The sequence below is a fragment of the Acinonyx jubatus genome, chromosome B3, assembly GCF_027475565.1.
Source record: "Acinonyx jubatus isolate Ajub_Pintada_27869175 chromosome B3, VMU_Ajub_asm_v1.0, whole genome shotgun sequence".
Classification (NCBI taxonomy): domain Eukaryota; kingdom Metazoa; phylum Chordata; class Mammalia; order Carnivora; family Felidae; genus Acinonyx; species Acinonyx jubatus.
In genome coordinates, this window is record NC_069386.1 from 100,565,613 (window position 1) to 100,578,546 (window position 12,934).

Sequence of the window (12,934 nt, forward strand, 5' to 3'; positions counted from 1 at the left end):
AGGATTGACTCCAATTTGTAAAGGAGTTCAAGCAGCATGCTCCTTTGTAAAAGGAAGAGTCAGTATGGCAAACTTCATTGTCTTATTTTAAGAAATTGCCTGATCAGAAGTATCCTGATCAGTCAGCAGCCATCAACGTAGAGGTTAAGACCCTCTGCCAGCAAAGAAGATTAAGACTTGCTGAAATCTCAGATGATGGTTAGCATTTTTTAGAAATAAAGTATTTTTAAATTAAGGTATGTACAATGCTTTTGCATACTTAATAGACTATACCATAGCATAAACTTAACTTTTATATGCACTAGAAAAGCAAAAAATTCATTTGACTTTATTTTGGCATTTGCTTTATTGCGGTGGTCTGGAACTGAACTGCACTATCTCCCAATATCACATACTTCACAGTAAACTGACAGGAAGACAAGCGAGTAATGTGTTTTTCAGGAGTTTCTCTCTTAAATGTAGAATAGGGCACAAGGTTAAAATGCTTTTTTTTGCCTTTTATTTTCTCTTGTACATTCCTTAACATGTAGAAACTTAAATCTTAAAGTACACTTTAACTTAATTGGGGAAAAAGAAAGTAATCAACAAATCTATTCCATTTAGTTCCTTTTCTATAATAAAAATTTCTTGTGTTTCTCTTAACTTTCTGAGCTTCTTTTTTCTCCCCAAAGGTGGTTTATTTTAAGAGAGAGAGAGCCATGCATGTGTGTGCACATACGTGCATGGGGAAGGGGTAGAGAGAATCCCAAGCAGGCTCTGCACTGGCAGCGCAGAGCCAGATATGGGGCTTGAACTCAGGAACTGTGAGATCATGCAAGAGTTGGATGCTTAACCACCTGAGCCACCCAGGTGCCCCAACTTTCTATGCTTCTATTCTCCATTTGCTATGTGGGCTCAGATAAATTATATAAATATATTCTACTAACTTGTAATTTTTTTATAGAATAATTTTTTTTTCAACGTTTATTTATTTTTGGGACAGAGAGAGACAGAGCATGAACGGGGGAGGGGCAGAGAGACAGGGAGACACAGAATCGGAAGCAGGCTCCAGGCTCTGAGCCATCAGCCCAGAGCCTGACACGGGGCTCGAACTCACGGACGGCGAGATCGTGACCTGGCTGAAGTCGGACGCTTAACCGACTGCGCCACCCAGGCGCCCCAAGAATAATATTTTTAAAATAGGTTTTTAACTCTATAAAATAAGCTTTTGGTGGGAACTTCAGGAAAAAATTTCATAGTAATTTTCCATACAACCAGGTGGTATTATGAGCTGCACTTACTTTTGAAGTAGGAAATAACATTAGAAAAAGGGATGTATACATATGTTTTCCCAAACCACATGATGATGTCTTGGAGAGCAAAGCCCTCTTTCTTAGCTATCATGGCACAGACCATTGAACCTTGCACTTGGTAGATCATTTTTTTTTTTTTTTTGAATTGAAGTGAATCTTGGGAAAGTGGTAGAAAAATGATTAGACTGTCAGTAGCAATGTGTTAGTCCTTCAAGGGCAGTGGGGAGAAGCTATTAGTATAATGTCATTGTTAGTACTTTTGAAATTATCATCTATTTAGGTAAAGAAACTTAAAGGGCCAATGTCTATGCTCTAAAGATAGAGACTTTAAGATTTAGTATGGTATCCTCCCATTTTATCTCGAGGTCAAGTTGTTGTTGTTGTTGTTTTAAGCAGTGAAGCTCTGATAAGCCAAAGAACAGGAAAACAAAAATATTCCCTATACTTGTAGTTGTAGTCCTCCTCGGGCCCCTTCCTGAGGTCTTCATAATTTGGAATAGAAAGTGGTGTGTGCCATGTTCCTTCCTGTGTCCTTAGCACGAAAGCAGTGCCTAGCACATAGTTGGTGTTCAGTTCGGTAAACATTTGTTGAATGAAAGTTTATAAATTGATTTCTTTTTTAAAATTTAAATCCAAGTTAGCATACAGTGTAATAATGATTTCAGGAATAGATAAATTGATTTCTTTCATTTGATTTTGCTAGCACAGATTTTCTGGGCAGAGAGGGAGATACTGTTGAGGGACCAAATAGCAATAGCTGACATTTTTGCTTATTTGTTAGGTAGTGGTGATGGCGTTAATCAGGTAGGCTTATGTTAGGATTTGCATTGGCCTTTCCCTGTGCCTAGAACACTATTCTCTTAGGTAAATCTTCATGCCTAACTTACTACCTACCTCCTCCGAATCTCTTATATATCACCTTCTTAAGCCTGTACTGATCACTGTTAAGTATTTTTTTTGAAATTTAATTTTTTTGAAGTTTGTTTTGAGAGAGAGAGTGTGTGTGTGTATGTGTGAGCAGGATAGGGGGGAGAGAGAGGAAGAGAGAGAGAATCCCAAGCAGTCTCCACACTGTCAGCACGGAGCCTGATGCGAGGCTGGAACTCAAGACACATGAGTTCGTGACCTGAGCCGAAATCAAGAGTCGGTCAGTTAACCAACTGACCTACCCAGGCGCCCCTGACCACTCTGTTTAAAATGGTAACTGCTTCTCTCTCCTTGTACTTCCAAGTTTCCTTATCTTAGTCTGTTTTTTCCCATAACAACTACCTCCCTGAAACATATACTGTATAATTTACTTATGATTATTATTTACTGTCTCACCACCAGTGGTAGTTCCTTTAGGGGCTTTGACTATTTGTCCACTGTGTTCTACGTGCCTCATAAATGCTCGGCAAGCATTTGAGAGAGTATGCACACGAGTAGGAGAGGTGCAGAGGGAGGGAGAGAGAGAATCTTAAACAGGCTCCACGCTCAGCACAGAGGCTGATGTCGGGCTCCATCTCATCCTGAGATCGTGACCTGAGCCAAAATCAAGAGTCAGACACTCAGTGGACGCTAGCCACCCAGGCACCCCAATTTTTATTTTAAAAATTTATATTTGAAAGTACTGTCTTCATTATTTAAAAAGTTGTGCTTTTGGAGACCACTGTGTGCCATTGTGCTACCAAGGCAAACCTGTGCAAGGTTTAAGGACTATATTCTCGGTGTAAAAGGGACTGAGTTTTGGCTTTGCTGAAATGCATCATCTGCTTCAAACCTCTAGCATCTTTTTGGTGAAGTTGTCATAGCCTTCAGTGCTGGTTTGGTTAATGAGAAAGAGTCTAGGTTTGAGTGAGTTCCACTGTGTGCCGATGGAACATTTATTTCCTACCGGAGGTGGTTTTCCACAAAGGGAGGAATGACAATAGCAATAGCTTCCTTCCTTCCTTTTGACTAGGCTCTATACTAAACATTTTATGTATATTTTCTTTTCTAATCTTTATTACAACCCTATAAGGAATGTATTCTTGTCCCTTTTTTCTCACAGAAAACTTAAGAGGTCTTAGAAGTTAAACAGGCAGTTTGCTTAGCCAGTAAGTGTGTAGAAGCTGGAATTTAATTCTGAGCAGTGTGACCTATAGAGTAATTTCACTGCACAAAATGTCTTCCTACTTAAGAGCACCTAGAAGTGAAAAAGAAATGAGAAACAACGTAGTGGAACTCTGATGTCACAGAGACCTTTATCTTTTTATTTGCTCCAGCTTCGCATGACTTAAGTTGATTGAATGAGGCCACTGCGACTGAAACAGTAATGTTATGTTAAAGTTAAGCAATGCAATTTAAATAAAGTACATTTAAAATAGAACCAGAGCTAGCTCCTAACCAAATCTTCTATTACTTAGACTTAGTTTAGCTCAAGAACAATTTAGCTTATCTCTGGAGCAGAATTTGTATGATCTTCCTTCATTTTCCCTAAAAATTAGATACAGTGGGATGGCAAAAATTATAATGTGGCTGCATTGAAAGTATAGTTTAGTATAGGTATAGAGGGGTAGAGAGTGGGTAGGTTTTGTTGTTCTGGATTTAAGAGAAAAGCTTTTCTAGATACTAGAATATGTATATAATTATACCAGTGTAAATAGTCATCCCCTGTGTACCACACAAAATCATTTGTAATTTCAGATTTTGATTAGAAAATTCTTATTCTTTAATGTGAGTTACTTTTTGAACCTTAATTAGCTGTTTGTGTATTTTTGTCTGTAAGATGATGTGTTTTATTTCCCCTGCCATAAAAGTACTTCTGCTCTGTCTTAAGGAGCCTCATACCTGGGTATCTCCAGTATTATAAATTAATTTTTAATTTTAGTTTTAAAACCATGGTGGTTTATGGGGAGTGTATTAGAACCTATACTTGCAGGAAATCATGCTTACAGATACATACTTATATGCTGAACCCAGTAATGTTCTTACAATAGGAAGGGTTGTAGGATACTATTGTGTACATAGCTAGTAGAATCATTTTATTTAAAAAAATTCTCCAGGGGCACCTGGGTGGCTCAGTTGGTTGAGTGTTGGACTTTGGCTCAGGTCACAATCTCATGTTTCATGGGTTTGAGCCCAGAATCGGGCTCCATGCTGACAGTATGGAGCCTGCCTGGAATTCTCTCTCTTACCCTCTCTGCCCTTCCCCCACTCATTCATTTTCTCTCTCTGTCTCTGTCTCTCTCTCTCTCTCTCAAGGAAAAAAAAATTCTCCAGAGTAAGACATAGGTACTTATTTTGGAGATACATTGAGACTTTTCTGGCCTGAAATGATCATTGGTGAGAGTTGTGTCCCTTTTGGGTCTCTAGAACTGTGGTGAGAACATCATATTGAATGAGGTCCTTTTCTTGACACTCCCATTCAATTTTAGTGGGATGAAATACTGAAAACTTTTTCTTAATCCTTCTTTTTCCCCTTTTGAAGTAGCCAGCAAAGGCTTTTTTCTCAAATGCATGTTCATGGTGAGGGAAAAATGTGATGGTTCAGAAGAGTTTATGATGAAAGCACTAGTTCCTTTTCCCACCCCTCCTCACCTCAGTTCCCTTTTCAGGGAAACCACAACAGTTGTTTCTGGTGGATTCTTTTAGTTTACTTCTTTCATTTCTTGGTTTCCTAATTTTAAGCATTATCTATTGATTTTCTGCTTTGATAGTCAAGGTTTAACTCTTATTTACCAACTGTCAAGAATTATAAGGGATCTGAGATTTGACCTTACTTGAAGCTAACAAGTTAGCCTGCCAATTTTGTGGATGCTGGTGGAAGGCTCAGTTAGAGATAAAGTACAGTTTATTACTCATAGCAGTAGCAGTAGCCAGAGTAGCAGCATTCATTTGTGTCAGTGTCCTAAGCCTCAATTCCCACAGGACACTGCAGACAGGGCCACATAATACCTGTTTGCATAGTAGGTTTTGTTACTGGAGAAGACTCTGAGCTTAGAGATTTCAAATATTTTATAATGGGCAGTAAGTGTGCCTGGCCTTTGCTCCATAGGGAGATAGTAAGCATGTCTGCTTTTTGTTTTTGAAGAAAAGACTTTCTATCTTGCAAGGTCGTTTGCTGTATGAACGTCTTTGAAAATAACAGTCCAGAACAAAGAGCAGACAGTGTCTTGCCTGAAAGACCTAGAGACCCATTACAAATTATTTCTTCATACCACTACCCCATTCCCCATCTTCTTTCTGCTGTAGTTCTGCCATTATTTTTAGCTCTCTGGTCATCTTGGTAAATGCTATGTATTTATTTTTATTTCACTAACAATAGATGGTGTCTTTTGACTTCCTGCTCTGAAAGAGGAGTATATAAGATAGGAATCCTTGTAAGTGTTAGAAAACTAGTTCAACCATAACTTAAGTGGAAAAGAAAATTGGTTTGAAGAACTGAGAGTCTGAGGAGGATAGAGTAGGACAGGATCCACATGCTCAATCCTTGCTTTGAAGAGTTGCTCTCTTGCTGTTATCAGTCCGATTTCCTCCTTTTAGCTTTATTTTCAGGATCCTTCACACCCTGCCACCCCCCCACCCCCACCCCGCCACCCATTCTAGGCTGTGTGTTTATTTCCAAACAAGTTATGGCAAGGTGGAGAGAATAGACTGGTATAGTTAACAGCCTGGTCACATGCACACTCTTAGAGATGGGTATGGGGTCAACCCTATATGAAACACATGTGTTAGGGGTCTGAAGAAGGTAATTCTCCAAAGGTAAAACAGGATGCCATTACCTCCCCATATCAGAATTCTCATTTGTATTCTTTTTGGGGGGCATTTTTTGCTTTTATAGCTTCCTATGAAACAGTTAAGTTACACTTTTTAAAGATGATATCAAATTTCTAGTATCTCCCTTTTTCATAGTTAGCTTCCTTGATGCCCTCTATCTTCCTGCTCCATTCTGTGAGTTTTATTTAGAACTGCTGCCCAACTGACATCCTGTGACTTGCCTTCATTATGCTCCTGTTTCCTATATATTCCTCTTTCTTGAATTATTGCTTTGTTTTGCTAGTGTTCATACTAAGGTAAGATGTGTGGGAGGTAAATTTTGAGTGATTCCATGTCTGGAAGGGTTTTTATTTTGTTCTTAAACTGGAATGTTAGTGTGGCTGGGAATGGAATTCTAGGTTTGAACATTATTTTTCTGTCACATTTTTAAAGGCATTGCTCAACTATTAGTATCCTTCATTATTGATGAGAATTCCTAGACCAGTTTGATTCTTGGTTCCTTTGTAGATGAGCTGCCTTTTCTCTGAAAGCTTTGGTATCTTTTTGATCTTGTCTGAAATTTTCCAATGATATGTCTTGATGTTGGTCTCTATTCATTTGAGCACTGAGCGGGCCCTATTGTAAGACTTCTATAAATCTATTAACTTAATCATCTTTTGGTGAAAACATATTTTTTTGGAAACTTTCTCCAATTTTTTTCTTTTCATTCTGGATTTCTTTTTTTTTTGTTTAATTTTTTATTGAAGGATAGTTGACACATAATGTTACTAGTTTCAAGTGTAGAACATAGTGATTCACCATCTCTATATGTTACACTGTGCTCTCCACAAGTGTACTTACCATCTGTCACTCTCCAGTGCTGTTATAATACATACCACTGACTGTATTCCCTGTTCTTTCTGGAATTCTTCTAATCAAATGCTGATCTCCTGGACTGATGCTGTGGGTCCTTTGGTAATTTTTTGTCTCTGTTTTTGTCTATTTTCTAGATTTCATCTTCACAACTTCAAACTTTATATTGCCTTTTTATTTATTTATTTTAAAGTTTATTTATTTTGAGAGAGAGAGAGAGCATGAGCAAGGGAGGGGCAGAGAGAGAGGGAGAATCCCAAGCAGGCTCCGTGCTATTAGCGCAGAGCCCAACATGGGGCTCAGTCTCATGATCCTGAGATCGTGACCTGAGCTGAAACCAAGAATTGGATGCTTAACTGACCGAGCCACCCAGGCGACTCCTCTATATTGCCTCTTTAAATTGATATTTTATTTCCAAGAGTCTTTTCTCATTCTTTTTTGCTTTTTCACGGCATCGTGTTTTGCTTTATGGATGCAATATCTTGACTGTTTCTGAGGATCTTAATTACAAGGCTTTTGACAAGATCTTTTCTGTTTTATGAATTCTTTTTCTTACTTTGTCACATTTCTTTAACTTTTGTTTCCTTGTCTCTTTCAAGGTACAGATGTTTGATTCTGATTTACCCAATCAAATGGAAGAATGAAACCGTATAAAATTGATTTTGGGGGTGCCTAGGTGGCTCAGTTGGTTAGGTGTCTGACTCTTGATTTTGGCTCAGGTCATGATCTCACAGTCTGAGATCAAGCCCGGAACTCTGCACTGGGCATGGAGCCTACTTAAGATTCTGTCTCTCCCTCTGCTCCTCTCCTGCATGTGCTCTCTCACGCTCTCAAAATAATAATAATAATAATAATAATAATAATAATAATAATAATAATAAATAAAATAAAATAAAATAAAATTGATTGGGATCTCTGCCTAGACAAGGTCTGTCAACTGGTGAGCTTTGCATTAAGGTGAGCAGTTTGGGGAGGCCTCATTATTCTTGGTCAGTGGTGCTAATGCCTTTAATAGCTGCTGTTCTCTTTAGACAGTTTAATTTCATTAAAGAAGGATCTTCTAGTTTTAAATGTTTTTAATATTGTAAAATTTCAAAGATAATGAGGATTATGAAAAGAGCCAATGATATAGGGTCTAGAAGTGTTCAAATAATCATCTTTCCTGCGTTTTAGAGTGAAAAGTTTTAAGGTATAGAGTAGTATAGTAGAGAACAGCCCAGATGTTAAGAGCCAGAGTGCTCGTGGTCAAATCTGGTTCTGCCACTGAGTTACACTTAGGTCACTTAACAAGTTACTTAGCCTTTCAGTGCCTGCCCACTTTTCTCATCTGTAATATTTAGATAATAATAATAATACTCACCTATTAGGGTTGTTATGAGGATTTAGTTAAAAATACATATTAGATACTTGGCATATGATAAATTCTCAGAAGGTGTTAATTTTTTTTCTCTCTTTGCCAATAATAATTATGCAATTTAGATATGGTGATGATTGCCCACAGCAGAGATTTTGGTACTATTAGGTAACTTTAGATTGTGTTTTTCTCTTTAGAACCTCAAAAAACATTTGGTGTCATTACTTGAAGTGCTGAAATGTGTATGTGCAAATGTTTTCGTAAAAGTCTTTGAAAGGTTCTCCTCCCCCACCTCCAAAGGATCTTACTAAAGATAACTTGATAAGAAAAGTAGTCTTGGAGCACAGCCAGAAAACTAGGAATGAAAAAATACTATTTTCATTCCCAGAAACCTCTGTACAATCAGAATCATATGTGCTCAGGATGTTAGGGAAGCTTTGTTCCCATGCAAAACACACTGACAGTCCTACTTCTTGGATTTCAGAAAATGTTGAAAGTGTCTTTCTAAATCGATGTCTAGGGCAGGACTGGCAGGAGGAAATAGTTCTTGAAAGAATTTTTTTTTTCTTCTAGTACGCCCCCATTATGTTGGAACACTGTGAGACTTTCCTCACCACACTCTTCTGACTATTTGTGAAATTCAGGTGAATTATATAAAACTCTTGTGTGGTTGTTCCTGTCTCCCTACCCTCTCCAAACTTGACCCTTATTTGAACTAGGGGGTTTTAGTTTGAATTATTGATCTTGTTTTTTGTTTTTGTTTTTTCCTCTCCCACATAGTGGAGGAAGTCCTTGTAATCTATTATTGTTCCTGTTATTATTATTTACTTTTTGAAATGCAGATGCACACAAAAGTAGTCAGTGAGCCCCTGTATATCAGTTAGTTTCAACATTTTGCCATAGTTGTTTATTCTTGTCCCCACTTAAAAACAATTTTTAAACCAAATTCTAGACATTGTGTCATTTTAGCGCTCAATGTATCAATATGTGTTTTTTAAAGGGACATTTTTGGGTACCTAGGTGGCTCAGTCGGTGAAGCGTCCAACTTCAGCTCAGGTCACGATCTCACAGCTTGTGGGTTTAAGTCCCACATCGGGCTCTGTGTTGACAGCTCAGAGCCTGGAGCCTGCTTTGAATTCTGTGTCTCTCCCTCTCTCTGCCTGTCCCATGCTCATGCTCTGTCTCTGGTCTCTCAATAATAAATAAACGTTAAAAAAATTTTTTTTTAAAGGGACATTCTCCCCCATAACCACAGGGCCATTGTTTTACCTAACAAAATTAACAGATTACTCTGTTGCCTAGCTTTTGAATTTTACTCTCCATATTAGTATCATCAAATTCCTTTACGTTATCTAAAACCCAGATATATTCAAGTAGTGGTATCATTTTTAAAGGACCTGTTTTTCTTCATTTACATGAAAATAATTTGTATTTTCCAAGTGCTTTGATTTTAATTTACAGAAAGTTTCAAGCACATAAAAATAGATGAAATCCATGTAATAACCCCCCATGTACCTACCACCCAGCTTTGACAGTTATCAACTCAGTGTTCAATTTTCTTTCATCTGTTCTTCCACTTTCTTCCTCTGGGGTTATTTTCAGACAAATCACAGATGTCATTTCATTTGTAGTCTAGTGTATCTTTAAAGGATAAGGACTCTTTAAAATATATGTATATATATATTAAAAAATATATATGTATTTATCCCCCCAAGCCTTGATATCATCAAATATCCATTGTTCAAATTTCCAGTTGTCTTACATGTCCTAGTTTATTATATTTATTTTCAAATGTTAGTTTTTTTAAAGCTTACACAAAGGCAGTTTATTAACAGAAGACAATAATTTGGGAATCCTGCTCATAGACCGCAACCACAATGACCCCTATTCTTGTGGGTGCTATTGGAGGGGATAGGGGTGACATTCTCAATCCTCCTGATCTTCATTCCTGAGTGGGCAAGGGCTCTGAGGACTGACTGGGCCTAGGTTCAGGGGTCTTGGTTCTATTTCCTCCTGTGGCCTGGAGTTTGATGTGGAGTACAGTGATGCTCAGCTCCTTGCACCCTCTGGGCTACATGCTGGGTAGTCAACAAGGCAGCATAGGGAGAGGATGCATCTTGGTCAGCCTCACCTTCATCCCACCAGTCACCTGGCAGATTGTTGCCTTGACAGATTGGTGACTTGGACAAATGTGTCACTGAGACATGTAAAGATGTGGTAGACAGCAAACACATTTTCTCCTTCAGCTACCTGAGGTCCAAGGCTAATGACCTATTCTTCCTTCTTTTCTTTCCCCTTGCAAGGAGCCTTTTCTGAGTGTCTCCTCCATACTCTGACATTGGAAAGCTCAATGTCCTAGTTTTAATCAGGATCCACATAAGGTCACGAACTTCCAGCTGGTTGGTAATGACTTTTTAAATCCTTTTTAGTTTAGAGCTTCCCCCTCACTACCTCTTTTTTATCCCTCTACTGGTAATTTCTTTATTAAAGAAACCAGGTTTTTGGTCCTTTAGAGTTTCCAAGTCTGGATTTTAATGATTATATCCCTGTGGTTTATAACATGTTCTTATGTCTTGTTTTCTCTAGTAAACTATTGAGCATACTAATTATTCTTGTAATTCTGAAGATACAAAGGTTATTATTTTGTAAATTTTAGAATTGATTTAAATGCTATACAGGTGTATAATGCCAGTTACCATTTAAGGTGTGGCCTTTTCTTTTTGGTGAAACAGTATTTTATAAAAATATTTTAATCCCCCCTCCATATTTTATTTATTTTGAGAGAGAGTGTGTGAGCGAGTGGGGGAGGGGCAGAGAGAGAAGGAGAGAGAGAGAATCCCAAGCAGGCTCTGTGCTGTCAGCACAGAGCCCAACATGGGGCTTGATCCCACACACCATGAGATCATGACCTGACCCAAAATCAGAGACACTGAACCGGCTGAGCTATCCGGGCACTCCAGTGAAACAGTATTTGTAAAGTGAGTTGATAGCTAATTAGAAGTTGTAAGCCAGATTCCTTGGCATTGCAGTGGACTACTCTTCACATAATGAAAAACAGCCCTGTCAGGGCAACATTAAAAAGAATTTTATTGATGTTACGCAGTATCTAGTACACTTAGCTTTATCTTCTGAAATACATAGGTAGTGGAATTCCGTTGTATCCTCATGTAAAATGAAGGCTGTATCAGTGGCCTTTGGTGGGTCTTGAGTGAGAAAGCACGTAGCACAGTGCCAAGTATGGAAGAGACATTTGAATGTTCATTTCCTTTTCTGTAAGCATGGTCATAATTGTGAGATTCTTCTGTCTTCATTAGAAAGTTTTAGGTAAAAGGCTGGTGGCCAGGAAAACCATACCTAGTCTAAAGGGTTAGTTTGGGCCAAGAACAGGTCTGTCAGAGTGAGCCAGGGTGCACAGTCTTAGAACAAGTTATGGAATAGATGGTCAGAACAGATGAGTCATGTCACACATACCCATGTTCCACTGTTCTCCCTTTCCCCTCAACCCATGTTCCACTGTTCCCCTTTCCCCACCAACCTCTGTGGTTGCTGTCTGACAGATAGTACAGCAGAAGATGGCCATTAGGTCAGTCCTAGTACAAGAAAAACAGTGATTGGACCACTAGGAACACAGAGCAGCAGAGGTGGCCATAGGGAACTAGGGACCAGGCAAACAGACTGGTCGAAAGATGAAGGTATAGCTCCAGCAGCAAGGAAGGACAAGGTGGTTGCAGAGAAACGTGCAAAGTCTAATGAGAACAACCATGAAGGACCATTTCTCTCCTCCTCCTTCTCCTCCTCCTCCCCCTCCTCCTCCTCCCCTTCCCCTCCCTCCCCTTCCCCCTCCTCCTCCTCCTCTTCCCCCTCCCCCTCCCTCCCCTTCCTCCTCCTCCTCCTCCTCCTCTTCCTCTTCCTCCTCTCCTCCTCCTCCTCCTCCTCCTCCTTCTTCTTCTTCTTCTTCTTCTTCTTCTTCTTCTTCTTCTTCTTCTTTCTTGCAGTTTCTGGTTTCTTAAATGACAGTTTCTTTCATGAGGCCTTAAAATAGTTTACTGGTAAGAGTATTTCAGCTAAGCTTCTAGGTTTGAATAACAGAACATCCAAATGGAGATGACTTTTGGAATTCTTTTTATCAGCTAGAATCAGACATTTGGACCATCTAGTACACTTAGCTTCTGATTGGTTGTGTAGGAAATTTATATGATGTTAGGCTAGCTAATAGTATAGAAATTAAATTTATTTATTTATTTTGCAGTTTGATACCTTTATTTGACAGCATTTAGTTCTCACCCACATTAATTGCCTGTAGATTTTGGAGAGTGGTGACAGGTGCATAGGTAACCAACGTATAGAGCTTGTTTGGTGAATTTTTATCCTTGTTACGTTTTCTGGTCAACCGCGCACATATGTGGTATGGAACATTTCTTACGCCTTTTGCCCAGACAGCTTTGTTGAACCTGGTGTCCATGTGCACATCTCTTTCATGGCAAATTTCCGGATGTCTTTGAGTACCCAAGGGGCACTCTTCTTGAAACCCACTCCATGGATGTGCTTGTGAATGTTGATGGTGTATTCTTTGATTACTACCTTGTTGATAGCCAAACAGCCCTTCTTTTTTGCCACCCTTCTTTGCAGTAGTCATTCTGCCAGGTCCTGGTTGCAAAAAAACAAACAAAAACAAAACAAAAAACAAAAAAACAAGAAT

At 38.8% G+C, this 12,934-nt stretch overlaps 1 protein-coding gene and 1 pseudogene across 4 annotated transcripts in view; one reads left to right on the forward strand and one right to left on the reverse strand.

Annotated features, from left to right (window-relative positions):
* Positions 1-12,934, forward strand: part of FBXO34 (F-box protein 34) — an 87,647-nt gene that overhangs the window by 15,400 nt on the left and 59,313 nt on the right. The window lies entirely within an intron of this gene.
* LOC128316042 (60S ribosomal protein L31-like) lies at positions 12,248-12,871 on the reverse strand (annotated as a pseudogene).